The sequence below is a fragment of the Peromyscus californicus genome, unplaced genomic scaffold (genome assembly GCF_007827085.1).
Source record: "Peromyscus californicus insignis strain IS unplaced genomic scaffold, ASM782708v3 Scaffold_5__1_contigs__length_169319896, whole genome shotgun sequence".
NCBI classification, from domain to species: domain Eukaryota; kingdom Metazoa; phylum Chordata; class Mammalia; order Rodentia; family Cricetidae; genus Peromyscus; species Peromyscus californicus.
This window is the reverse complement of record NW_026294573.1, coordinates 132,161,794-132,176,261: the sequence shown is the minus strand read 5'-3', so window position 1 is coordinate 132,176,261 and position 14,468 is coordinate 132,161,794.

Sequence of the window (14,468 nt, the reverse complement as noted above, 5' to 3'; positions counted from 1 at the left end):
CATGGAGGGGTGCTGCTCACTGGCTTGCTCTCTGTGGCGTGCTCAGCCTGCCTTCTTACAGAACTCAGGACCACCAGCCCAGGGGTAGCCCCACCCACAGTGCCCTGGGACCCCAACCCCAACCCCCATCAATCACTAATTAAGAAAATGCCCTACAGTCTTGATTACAGCCTAACTTACAGAGGCATTTTTTCAATTGAAGCCCCCTCCTCTCTGATGACTCTAGCTTGTATCAAGTTGACAAAACGCTGGTCAGTCCATCCTCTGACCGCCATACGTGTGCCAGTGTGGGGCACTTCCTCCTGCCAAAATGAATAAATGGAAAAAATAAATGGGGGGGAAGAAACCGAAAACCTCCTCACAAGAGCCAAAAAATTAGCAGGAAGTTGCATGAGCAGGTGGGTGCCGCAGATGCACCAGTGTTCATGGTGTGGCTCCCTGCACAGCCTTACAGAGGGATCTGGAGACCTGCTGGAAGAGTGCAAAGCCCAAGCATGGTGGACACACTTGTCTGCTCAGTTCACACGTCCGGATGAAGGGGCCATCAGGTACCCTGAGAGAGATGGTGGCCCTGACAGAAAGCCATCTTCCCAATGGAGGTAGTGCAAGAAAGATATAATGAGCTATACAATCTCACTTTAAGGAAAGGTGGCCTAAATTGAGTGTAAATTCCTCACCCAGACTAGTTACTCACGTGTAATCTCAATACTCAGAAGGCTGAAACAGGAGGATTGACAGGAATTTGAGACCAGCCTCACCTGAAAGAGTGAGTTCCAGGCTAGTCTGTGCTGGGAGTGTGAGGCTATTTGAGAGAGGGGAAAAAAAGCCCTGGTGGGTGGCCAATGGTCAGACCATCTGCTCAGAGGAGAAAACCGACATGGGCACACTATGGAAAGTGTACAGGTTGAGCACTCTGGAGTGGCACGTTCACGCAAACATCCAACACAGGAACAGCACTGCACACAGCCAAGGAGACACAAGAGCTAAGGCCGCGTTTCCTCATCAGCCTCTACAGACATGGCTGGCGCAGGAATGGAGTGGCCAAGACAGAGCCCGTGCGCGGACCCGTGGTGAGGCTTTTCACAAGTGTGCAGATCTGTCTAGGCCACTCTGACTGCCCCAATTTTAAAGCTTAGTATACACATTCTAGAACGGTAACAAACCCAGAGAGACAGCAGAACGCTTGCCCACTGGGGGGCCCCAAACACTAAGATAAGTAAGCATCAAATGGTGACCAGAAGAGGGAGTTGAGTAGCAGGGCTAGCCGGGGGAGCAGGTAGCTGAATGCTCGCTCACTTGGCAGTATCCGGTCCCGGGTTTGTCCTTCAAATGCTGCCTTGGCCCTAGCCTGGTCTGGGATGTCTACTTGACTTTCTAGGGACATGCCCTGCACCCTCTAGTAACACCCTCTCATCAGGGACTTCTCACAGAGGAAAATTCTAGCCAGCTCTGAATAAAAGGATCTCTCCTCCGTCTTTTGTTCTTTCTTCCCTCCCCTCCCGCAGCGCTGGCTGCTCTCCTCTGCTTCTGTTGCTGACATAAAACATGAGAGAGATGGTGGCCCTGACCAAAGGGGGTGGGGTGGGGGGGTGATTTACCTTCCATTCCAGGTGACCATTCATCACTGAGCAAAGTGAGGGCAGGAACTGAAGCAGAGACCAAGGAGCAAGCCAGTACACAGGCTAGCTCTTGCTGGCTGCCTCAGCTGCCCTCTCCACACAACTCTGGACCACCAGTTCAGGGCCCGCACCTCTGCCCTGGGCTGGGCCCTCCCACGTCAATCATTAGTCAAGAAATGCCCCCACAGATACGCCCTCAGGCCAATCTGATGCAGGCCATTCCTCAACTGAGGTCCCCTCTTAGAGGTGACTCTGTCCAGCTGTGTCAAAACCGAACCAGCACTATAGACGCCTTGTCTGCTTGACAAACACATCACAATTAAACCATCACCTTTCCTTTATCACCAAGCTCTCATGTAAACGTCACAATATAAAACAGTATAACTTTAAAAGTCCCACAGTCTTTAAAAAAAAATTACAACACTTAAGCCAGGCATTTTGGCACAAACCATTAGTCCCCGAAAGAGAGTGAGAGATACCTATCAAAAAAAAAACCCAAAAATCCAATTGAAGTCCTCCGAAATTATCATTCTGTAGAGCTCCTCATGTCCAGTACACAACAACACCTTGTCACCTTGACTTTCCAGACTCACAACGTACGGGCAGTGAAGCCAAGACATCCATCCCCTCAATGTTTACTTGGAACTGAGATTGTCCCAAAACAACATACTACGCAAGCCAGCCAGGGTGATGCATGTCTGCAATCCCAGCACTCAGGAGACAGAAGCAACCAGCCTTGGCTACATGAGACCACAACTCCAAAAAAAAAAAACGACAGTAAACCAGAGCCCCAGTACATACCTGTGCCATCTGGTACTCATTGGCAAGTGGCCAGGCAAAGCCTTGTCCAGTTACTAGATCTCGCTATGACAGTGACTAAGGCTCTTCCGTTTTGTTGTTGGTTTGGTTTTGGTTTTTTTGTTGTTTGTTTTGTGTGTGTATTTGTTTTGTTGTTGTTTGTTTGTTTTATGTTTGTTTGGGGGGGTTGTTTTGTTTTTGGAAGCAGGATGCCTATATATTGCCCTGGCTATCCTGGAACTCATTTTGTAGACCAGGCTGGCCTCGAACTCAGAGAGATCTGCCTGCCTCTGCCTCTCTAGTGCTGAGATTAAAGTCATGTGCCACCATACCCAGCAACTCTTCTGTTTCTTATCCCAGCCAGATATATGGGTCTTACCCTACTCAGGGCAACTGAAGTATGAAATCTTGGAAGGAGTCCCCGTGGCCTGAAGCCACTGAAGGAGCCTTGGAGGTTGCCTTAAGCAAGCTCCCTGACTGGGGCAGAAGCCTCCTGGTCCTGGGCAAATCTTGGCAGCAGTCTTTCCTCCAGTGAGTGACCAGCTGAGCTGCACTCTGAAGTCTTCAGGCTTCCAAGGAGGACAGGAACGTCTAGGCCCAGCTCTTGGCTAGACTCATTCTCTGAGGTCTTGCTTCTCAGCAGGCTCCTGTGGTAGTTCTACCACCTTCTATGGTCTGAAGACTGGATTTATAGGGTACCAGCTGGGCCCAGTGGGACCCTGATTGATTGAATGTGGATATGCCAACAAGGTAAAAAAACAAAACCAAACAAGCAAACAAACAAAAAGACCGATCTGATCTGCTGCTCCTGAATCATTAGCTCAGGAGGCCATTCTGCTTACCCTTTGCCCTTCAGCCTGCCTGCAGTCAGAAGGCAGTCAGAAAGTCCGGTGGGTGGGGGGGAGGACGACACCTATACCTAATGCCAGGGTCACACAGGAAGTAGTCTGTGGGGTTCCTGTAGCGGGAGTCAGGAGTTTGGGGAAAATCCAGACATGATCCTGAAGCATGGCAAGCCTAACCTGGAAGGGAGTAGAAAGAGAGTGCCCACTGAGAGCTCTGTTTGTGCATGCTAAGCAACATCCTCAGCCTACACATGAACACCTTCTAACACGCAGGAGCAAGTGAACTGAGAGCAGACAGCAGTTTGTGTTCTCACTTTCTGAAGACTGGTAAAACTTGAACCGGCTAACGTAGTAACCGATAGAATGTGGGCCCTAGTGGGTAGTTCTAGCACTCTGGAGGCTGAGGCAGTAGAATCAGGAGTTGAAGACACAAGCTGATCTTCAAAGTGAGACCTGGTCTCAAAAAACGAGTAAGTTGGTTAGTGGCACAGGCCTTGAATCCCAGCACTCAGGAGACAGAGACAGGTGGATCTCTGTGAGTTTGAGGCCAGCCAAGGCCACACAGAGAAGCCCCATCTTGAAAAACAAAAATAATAATAATAATAATAATAATGAAAACAGATGTTGGTGCACATCAGTAATCCCGGCACCCAGGAGCAGAGTAAGTTCTCAAGTTGTAGGCGGCTCAGGACTGGACAGCAAGCCCCTGTCTCGGAAAACAAGCAACAACAAAAACCCAGTCAAATATTATTTAATAGAAATGAATTCCAGGGCTGGAGAGATGGCTCAGAGGTTAAGAACATGGGCTGCTCTTCCAGAGGTCCTGAGTTCAAATCCCAGCAACTGCATGGTGGCTTATAACTATCTGTAATGAGATCTGCATACATAATAATAAATATTAATACATATTTTTTAAAAAAGAAATTAATTCCAATGCTGGGCAGTGGTGGCGCACGCCTTTAATCTCAGCACTCGGGAGGCAGAGGCAGGCGGATCTCTGTGAGTTCAAGGCCAGCCTGGGCTACAGAGTGAGTTCCATGAAAGATGCAAAGCTACACAGAGAAACCCTGTCTCCAAAAAAAAAAAAAGAAGAAAAAGAAAGAAAAGAAATGAATTGCAAATTTATATTACTCATTTTTTTAAGAATAGAAACTAAAGTATATCTGAAAGAATAAAGGCCTGGGTTTAATACCTGTTGGAATTTATACTATTTATCAATTTATTTTTTCCTATTTGGCTGCTTTGGGGATGAATCTAGGCCCTTTCCGTGATTTGCCTGCTGGTACTGACTTATTACCAATAGAGGGCGCTAGAGAGAAATTGCAGGAAGTAGGTTGGAAGCCTTAGGCTTCTGGTGAACATCTTCCTGTAAACTGCTTTCTAAGTATGCCAGAGAATACTCTCGCCCCAGCATAACACGGCAGTAACTGCTCTATCATTCGGTAGCCATAGCTGAGCTTTCAACAAGGTCCAGATCTCAGCCCACCGAGTGTGGAGTGGCTAATAGATAAATTATCATAGGACATTATATTAGGGGATCACACATTATATCTACTGTCCCCATGATCTTGAGGGTTCAGTTCTTAGTGACCAATCCACACTTCTTTGGATTAAGTTTTCTTGTGTAAATCTGGTTTCTTTCTTGCACTTGGCCATCAACGGATATGGACTTTTAAACAAACCTGTCCTTTCTATGGTTGTCCAGCATGGCAAAGGAGGGACTGCTCTTTGAGATAACACATTGCACATGAGAGCAATTTAGTGTGTGCTAATAGATTATCCAAGGAGCTGGAAAGATGAGTTAGCAGTTGAGCACACTGCCTGTTCTTGGGAAGGACCCAAGTTCGGTTCCCGGCAGCCACATTGAGGCTCATGACTGTAACTCCAGTCCCAGGGGATCCAGTGGCCCCATCTGACCTCCATAGGCACTAGGTACACACATGCACATCCATACACATAAGCAAAACATTCGTACATATGAAAAAAAATGAATTATTTAAACTGCAAAAACGAAGGAAGTGACTGACAAACCCTGGTTTCTAACAAAAACTAGAACTACACATCTTGAGTTTCCAGAACGGAAAGGGACTAGGGTCAGATGAAGGCACCCCTGATGCTGGAGGGGTGGCTGGGCAGTGGGGTACATACTGCCCTTACAGGGGACCCAAATTCAGTTCCCAGCACCCATAGGCTCACAGCCACCTGTTAACTCCAGCTCCAGAGGTAAGTTCTCTTCAATTATTTTTTTAAAATAAATTTATTTATTCTTTATGTACATTGGCGTTTTGCCAAGGTGTTGGGTCCCCTGGAACTGGAGTTACAGACAGTTGTGAGCTGCCATGTGGTTGGTGGGAATTGAACCCAGGGCCACTGGAAGAGCAGTCAGTGCTCTTAACCACTGGGCTATCTCTCCAGCCCCAATTACTATTTTTTTTAAAGTGTCCTAAAAGAACTAGACAGGATGACAGAGCTAACCATATTCAGGATTGCTGTTCATGGTGCCAGGAATCAAACCCGGGGCTTGACGTACATGGGCTGGCATTCTGCCAACTAAGCTGGACTCCCAGTACCCCCCCCCACCCTTTGTTTATTGTGTTGTTGTTACTGTTTTGTTTATTTTTTGTTTGTTTGTTTCTTTTTTCCAGACAGGGTTTTTCTGTGTAGCCCTGGCTGTCCTGGAACTCTCTCTGTAGACCAGGCTGGCCTCGAACTCACAGAGATCCACCTGTCTCTGCCTCCCTGAGTGCTGGGATTAAAGGCATGTCTCACCACCACCCAGCTACTCCCAGTGGTTCTGCTTTTGGGTCTGTTCGGCTCATTAGCCCATTTATTGGCTTTTGATCTTCAGTTTTTACTGTTCTTCATATAGTCTATATCAATCTGTGACTCATGACTCCTTTGGGACTTGAATGACCCTTTCCCGAGGGTCACATGTCAGATACCCTGCATATCAGATATTTATTTACATTAGGATTCATAACGGTAACAAAGTTATGAAGTAGCAGAGAAAATAATGTGATGGTTAAAGGGTCGTAGCCTAGGAAGGCTGGGAACCACAGTTCTAGATAATAATGCCTTGTTTGACGTACAGTTGGCAAAGGTTTTTTTTTTTCCGTTCTGTAGATTGTTTCTTCATTCTGTGACTGTTTCCTTGGCTGTGCAGAAGCTTTTTAGTTCTGTATGATCCCTGTGTCTGTTAGTGGAGTTATTCCCATGCCATTAGTGCCTTGCACTTGTCTGTATCTCGAAGTCTTCTATCTGTGATTTCCTGTAGCAATTTCAGGTTCTTGTCTTGTTGTGTTTGTTGTTTTGTTTTGAAACATATTTATATAGCCCAAGCTTGCCTCAAATTTGTTCTATAGCCAAAGATAGTCTTGAACTCATGATCCTCCTGCTTCTGCCTCACAAATAATGGTATTATAGAGGTGTACCACCATGCCCAAGTTAAAATTTTAATTCCTTTTTAAAAATTTATTTATTTATTTTTTCTATTAAGAAGGGGAGGAGCTTGAGGAGGCCAAGGACAACCTTCCCCTTGCTTCTTCTTCTTCTTCTTCTTCTTCTTCTTCTTCTTCTTCTTCTTCTTCTTCTTCTTCTTCTTCTTCTTCTTCTTTTTTTTGGTTTTTTGAGACAGGGTTTCTCTGTATAGTTTTGGAGCCTGTCCTGAAACTCACTCTGTAGCCCAGGCTGGCCTCGAACTCACAGAGATCCACCTGCCTCTGCCTCCCAAGTGCTGGGATTAAAGGCGTGCACCACCGCCACCTGGCTTCCTTTTTTTTTTTTTAATTTTAGTTTTTATACTACGCCTGGGCTAGGTGAGACCTTGTCTCAAAACATAAACACAACCCAAATCCTGTAAACAAACAACAAAACCTATACTGGACAATCAAGCTGGAAGGCGGGAGTATAGCCCGGGGGTCTTAGGGCTTCTGTGGCTGTGATAACACCCTAACCAAAAGCAACTTGGGGAGGAAAGGATTTGTTTCAGCTTATAACTCCCGGGACAGTGACGTCAGAGCAGGAACACAAACAGGGCAGGCACCTGGAAGCTGAAACCAATGCGGAGGTGTGGAGGAGGGCTCTTTACTGGCTTGTTCCCTGTGGCTTGTTCAGCAGACTTTCTTACCTCACCCAGACCACCAGCCCAGGAAAGACCCCAACCCACATTAGGCTGACTCATCCCACATCCATCACTAATTAAGAAAATGCACCAGACTGCTGGAGGCATTTTCTCAGTCAAGGTGCCCTCTTCCAAAACAACTCCAGCCTGTGTCAAGGTGACATAAAAACTAGCCAACACACTCAGAGACAAAGTGTATATTTAGTATGCACAAATCCTCGAGTTCAATTCCCAATACCTCCCCAAATAAAGGGGGGAAAAATTAGAAACTCACTAAAAATAAATTCTATCTACCATGATTGTTTTAGCACAAAAGGCTGTGAATGTCCCAAAAAACCTTGCAATTCTCTCAAAGGCTTATTTTCTGGAATATTCTTTGACTCAGGCTAGCCCCTCTTTCACTGGGAGAATCCAGACACTGAAACACAAATGCTGGACCTGAAGGGATTCTCGACCACAGCCTCCCAACTTCTCTGAAGCCGCTGCCTTGGAGACCTGACTCCTTGGCAACAGAGCCTTCTAGGAAGGTAAGCACAAGCAGGCATCTGACTCCAACAATTCTCTGCTCTCTGTCCTTCGGATGTCTCACTAAAACTTTGTTTGGATTTGTTCACAAATTATCTAACCTATCCAAGTCTTTGGGGTTTCAACATAGGTACTAGAAAATCCCCCCCCTCAACAGCTTAATGGTGATTCCTCCCACCCCTCTCCAGGAACAAAAGATTTATTTACTTTGCCTGAGGCAGTAGCAGCTATCACCTCATGAAAGATTCTGCACCTTTGGAACCTTCCTTGGATCCAACCTATGTAATTGCAGCAGCTTAATGAACTATAGTTTATTTGTAGTTGAGCTAACTTAGATACTACAGATTCTTCTTTTTCAATTACACCTCTCTCTACCCATCCATGTAGTTCTTTCAACAGTGTGATATTCCTTTTCTAAAACAGAAAATGCCAAGCTGGAATATGTCTAATGGTCATTCCCTATCTATGCATGCTCACCAAAAAAAAAAAAAAAAAAAAAAAAAGTCTTTGTTTTGTTTTGTTTTGTTTTGGGGGGGGGGGTTGACACGGAATCTCTTTGTGTAACCTTGGCTGTCCTAGAACTAGCTCTGTAGACCAGTTGTAAGACTTGGCTGTCCTTCAACTCAGAGATCCACCTGTCTCTGCCACCTGCCTCTGCCTCCTGAGTGCTGGGAGTAAAGGCGTGTTCCACCATCCCCGGAGGAGGTACCATTCTTATCATCCCAAGGCTGCCGCTCCAAACACTGAGGCTGTGGCTAAGAATGTCTTAGCTGCCATTCAGGGTTGGTATGGGCCCAGAGGAAGCCCTCTAGGCTCATTCCTACCTGAGATTAAACTCTGGGCTTCACGGATACAGAAAAACTTCTCCCTATGAAGGAACTAACAAGGCTTTGGCCATTCACTAAAGCATACCTACTGTCTCGCCATGGTGAATGAGAAAAGGAAATATGGTAGAGGAGGAGATTTAGTATAGCTATGTGGGAGAGTAGCCAGAACCAGGGACATCTGGGAGAGTCCAGAGTGGTCATGGCCCTGAGCCATGTGAGGAGAGGGGGAGGGGAAAGAGAAAGGGGAGAGAAGGAAACCAGGTGCAGCAGCCAGGAGGTCCAAAGGTACAAAGGAGGGCGGGTAACCAAAATGGTTGAATTGTGTAAAGGAAGAAGAGCCCAGCCCTAGAGCTGAACAAATTTAGGGTAGTGGGTGGGGTATGCCAGTCAGGAGGGCCGGTAAACAGGTAGGTGCTGAGGGATTCCGGGAGTATCTGGCGGCCAGGTCCGCTTTGATATGTTAAATAGACACCTCAGCCATTTGTCCCAGGTTTGAAAACTAACACTTGGTACCTCGCTCCATTATTCCCAGCACTTGAGAGGCAGAGGCTGGGGGGTCTCTGAATTAGAGGCCAGCCTGGTCTACAGAGCGAGTTCTGGACAGCCAGGTCCACACAGAGAAACTCTTGGAAAAAAAGAGAGAGAGAGAGAAAGTACTTACTGTCTGATGTCATTGTATGAAGGAGAATGGAGGGGTGGAGGGGGGGGGCGACAACCACTGTCAGTGGGGAAAGAAGAAAACACCACAGCTCTTGGTGGAGAGGAGGCCAGGATTACTGGGGAAGGGACTTAAAGGACTTTCTAGTTGACTTTTTTCCCCAGGCTATTCTCAAACAGCCATCCTTTTGCTTTGGCCTCCTGGGTGCTAGGTTACAAGTATGGGCCACCACAACTATGTTATAATGTTTTTTAAAGATTTTATTTATTATGTATACAGTGTTCTGTCTGCATGTATGCCTGCAGGCCAGAAGAGGGCACCAGATCTCATTACAGACAGTTGTGAGCCACCATGTGGTTGCTGGGAATTGAATTCAGGTCCTCTGGAAGAGCAACCAGTGCTCTTAACCTCTGAGCCATCTCTCCAGCCCCCCATGTTATAATCTGTATTTTCATAGGTATGGTTTTGTGCAATTGTCAAAGTCCTTGGTACAGTGAGGATGTATGTATGTCATGATAGGTCAATGTTTCTTTCAAACAATCAACTCCGTCCCGAGGAGATGGCTCAGGTGCTTGCCACATCATGAGAATGGAGAATACTAACAGTTTGGCTCCTTAGAAAACCACAGAACTGTCTGCTGTGTGTGTGGCAGAGGCAGCGGATCCATACTGGAGACGTAGCAAATAGAAAATCAGAAGTTCAAAGTCACCCTGAACTGTATACTCACTTCAAAGTTGCCTAGGCCACACAAGTCCTTTTATCAGAATGGATAGACGACAACAACAAAATTTTCCATAAATAATACTAACTTGTAGTTAAACATATACTCCATGGAGTATTTTTAGGGATGGAGTGTACTGATGACCCTTAAAAAGATCTGTGTGACCAGGCGTGGTGGTGAGCACCTTTAATCCCAGCGTTCAGGAGGCAGAGGAAGGAAAATCTTAGTTCAAGGCCAGCCTGGTCTGTGTAGGGAGCTCCAGGACAACCAACATAGAAAGACCCTCTCAAAAAAGCAAACAAAACAAAAGGTCTGTGTAGATATTGGACCAAGAACCTCACAGGTTCTGGAGGAGAACCTATTACTATTACTTTGTTAATTGGGCATAGTATTAAACTGACTGCTAATGAATGGTATTAGTAATATCCATAGATAAATGCATTCCCTTGGGGATCGAACAGCCCTTTCACCGAGGCTGCCTAAGACGGTCAGAAAACACAGATATTTACATTACAACTCACAAAGGTACCAAAATTACAGTTATGAAACGGCAATGAAAATAATGTTATGGTTGGGGGGGTCACCACATCATGAGGAGCTGTATTAAAGGGTCGCAGCATTAGGAGGGTTGAGAACTACCGCAGTAGATGGTAATAAACACAGAGATGCACAACTGGCCCGGATGAAGAATGCTGCACCCCCCTCTTCCCAGGGGTCTTGGGGAAGATGGAGCAGAAAGAGTCTAAGGATCCGAGGCTATTTTCTGGCACAGCAGGGTGGCTGGACATTTGAACTCACAGCTTTGGTGGCAGCTTGCACAATAACTGGAAGCCAAAGCCAGAACAAATCCCAGCACGGAGAGGGGACCAGGGCTCCTGGTAAGTCTCCAGGGTCCAGTGGAAGGCCAGACAGTCAAGAAGATTGGAGCAGAACAAATTGATCTTGATGGGTTTTTTGTTTTGTTTTGTGGTTGTTTTTGTTTTTGAAACAAGGTTTCCCTAGCTGTCCTGGATCTCAGGCCTGCTTCTGCCTCCTGAGTGCTGGCATTAAAGATGAGTACCACCAAGCCTGGCTTTGTTTTTGTTTTTGTTTTTAAATACAACTTTGGATGGATGGGGAAGGAGGGTGAATATGATCAAAACACACTGTACAAAATTCTCTGAGAGCTAATAAAAATTATAAAATTATAAAAATAAAAGCTTGGCGTGGAACTGGGTAAGCCAGCAGTTTTATATCTAGGAATTGCTTCCAGGCTGGCTAGGAAGTATACACACTGATTAGTATAAGTGTTCCTAGAAATTGCTTCGCACATTGTGAAAATGGCAACCGTTTAAATACCACACCGCTGGCAGCAGGATTAATATTGGTCCTAATCTACTCACAAGGAATGGTGACAACAAGATGTTCAGAAAAACTGCAGCCGGGATGGAGATATGGCTCAGTGGTTAGGAGCACTGACTGCTCTTCCAGAGGGCCCAGGTTCAATTCCCAGCACCCACATGGCAGCTCACAACTGTCTGTAACTCCAGTTCCAGGGGACCCGACACCCATGGCAAAACACCAATGCACACGAAATAAATTAATTAAAAAGAAAAAGTACAGCGAAGTGCAAGTAGGAGCTGACGGGATAGGTGGCTTCTTGAATAAGAGCACTAGACGCTCTTCCGGAAGCCTACACAAGTGGCTCACAACCATCTGTAACTCCAATTCCAGGGAAGTCAATGTCCTCTTCTAGGCTCCCTAGGCATCAGGCACCAGGCAAAACACCCACACACATAAAATACATTTTAAAGTCCCTTTTGTTTTGGTTTTTTTGAGAAAGCATTTCCAGGGTTTCTCTGTGTAGCCCTGGCTGTCCTGGAACTAGCTCTGTAGCTCTGTAGACCAGGCTGGCCTTGGAACTGACAGAGATCTGCCTGGCTCTGCCTCCCCAGTGCTGGGATTAAGGATATGCGCCACCACTGCCTGGCTCACCATCCAGCAATTTTTAAAGTCATAAAAAATAAAATAATTCTGTTTTATTTTTTAAAAATTGCAAATGCTGTATGTGTACACCTCTAACCCTAGCAATTGGAAGACCAAAGCAGGAGGACTGGGAATTGGAGATAAGTCTGGGTTACAGAGTGAGACCAGCTGAAAAGAATGGGGGGCTAACCAAACTTTTCATCAGGATTGCTTTCATATTGGATGGAGCAGAGCTGGGGACCTGCTTTTTGTGTTTTTTTTTTTTTGGTTTGTTTGTTTGTTTGTTTGTTTTGATGAGGTCTCTCTATATAGCTCTGGCTAGCCTAGGGCTCACTATGTAGATGGAGTTGGCTTCGAACTCACAGAGATGCACCTGCCTCTGCCTCTCTAGTCCTAGGAATAAAGGGGTGCTTTTTATATCGCTGTGTCATGCAAGACTTGATCCCCAGAGGATGGCTCTGATGACCTCTCCATGCACCATGACTACTGCCTACCCCAGCACTCACACACACACACACACACACACACACACACACACACACACACACCAAACACACAATAATAATGTTTTGTTTAATTTTTTAAGTCTTACAATGAAATGATTTCAAGTTTAACAAATTTAATTGTTTACAGAGCAAGTCTCTGAGGTAAGGTTTCTGTTGCTTCTGCTAATATAAGTTACAAGACTTGAGCCGGGTGGTGGTGGCAGACGCCTTTAATCCCAGCACTCGGGAGGCAGAGGCAGGTGGATCTCTGTGAGTTCCAGGAAAGGCACAAAGCAACACAGAGAAACCCTGTCTCGAAAAAACAAAACAAAAAAAAAAAAAAAAAAGAAAGAAAGAAAGACTTGAATACCTCGTGTTGACCTAACACCTATGGGCCACCTCTTTGTCCCCACAGAAGTTATTTAAACCCCAATGAGAAGATAATGCTGCGGCGGTATATGGAAGTAGGTCTGAAGCCCAGGACAGGCGCTCCGGAGGATGCACCCTCTGCAGAACTTCTATTTCTTCTTGTAAACGACCTTTCCCCAGAGGTGCTTGGCGGTTAGGACACACCAACCTGTACTATGTGCGGATCTATTTGCCACAAGGGTCATCTCCTGGAAAAGGCGGGACCCTGCGTCCCTAGTCATCCCCACTTCCTATGAGAAAATAAAGCGCCGCCTCACACTTCGGATCTGTCCTGCAACTGTTAGGGATCTAGCATGGTACTCAGTCCCAGAGAGAGCAGGGCTGCCTTAAAGTCGAGGACCTTCCTGTTCTCCTCACTCACTGCCTCACCAGGGACCCAGGCCATAGTATCAGTTCACCCAGACCCTGAAGGGACCGAAAGCCCCCCCCCCCCCATTCTCTGCTAGCTTTAGGAACTCGGGACGCTGTCGCCCAGGCAGTAGATGCTTCCCACTTAACCTCGCTCTGTGAATAGTAATCAAAACACTGTCAGTCCCGAGGTGAGAGTTTGCCTCTCCTCCACCCCCATCTCCCCACTCATCACAGCCCTCACTGGGGCGGGTGCCTCAAAGAAGAGGTACCTACCTGGATTGATGAGGAATGTGGCCAAGGTCACCAGCTTCCCCGCGGTTTTCTCCACCCTAGGTGCGTTGATCTGCACATATGAATGGGGTTAAGCGCTCCTTTCACTCTATTCATCACTGTCAAGGGGAATAAAAATGCAGTCGTTGAACACAAGGTACAGGTCTAGACCTACGTTCTTAGAGCCTCGGGTCAAGGTCGCGATTCGTCTTCTGAAGGGTCAGCTGGGAAGGTGTGGTGTGGGGAGGTTGGCTTTTGGTCACCAAGAAGTAAAAGCCGCAAAAGGACCCCACCCCACCCCCCCACCTCCCACCCCCGGCGTCAGGAACACAAGGTTCACCCAGCTCAGACTCCCCGACTCCGAACTCGCAAGGCACCAGCTGAAAGCGGACAAGTATGTTGCACATGGTCTCCAGCACACACACACACACACACACACACACACACACACACACACACACACCTCGCAGAGCCCAGCCTGCTCTTGGTCAAATTTGCCCTTGTCACCTGCTGAGGAGTTGGGCGCTATCTTAGAGGCCAGGTAGTGGCCAGTGCCAGTCCAGGGTGTGGTGAGGTGACTGTGTGTAAGTGTCCTTAGGGCTTGCTCTGGTGGGCTTCCTACATCGGTTTAGGGTGTAGTGTGTGTGAGCGCACAGGAGTTTGTTGGGCCCCTGGGTAACGCTTGTTCGGATCTCACGAGGCCAGTTCAGTGTGTGTGTGTGTGTGTGTGTGTGTGTGTGTGTGTGTGTGTGTGTGTGTGTGTGTGTTCGCGCGCACGTGTGTGCGGTATGTGCATGTGTGCGCACAGAAGGGCTTATTGTGGACCCTGGACAACATTTGCCACATTCTGGCCCT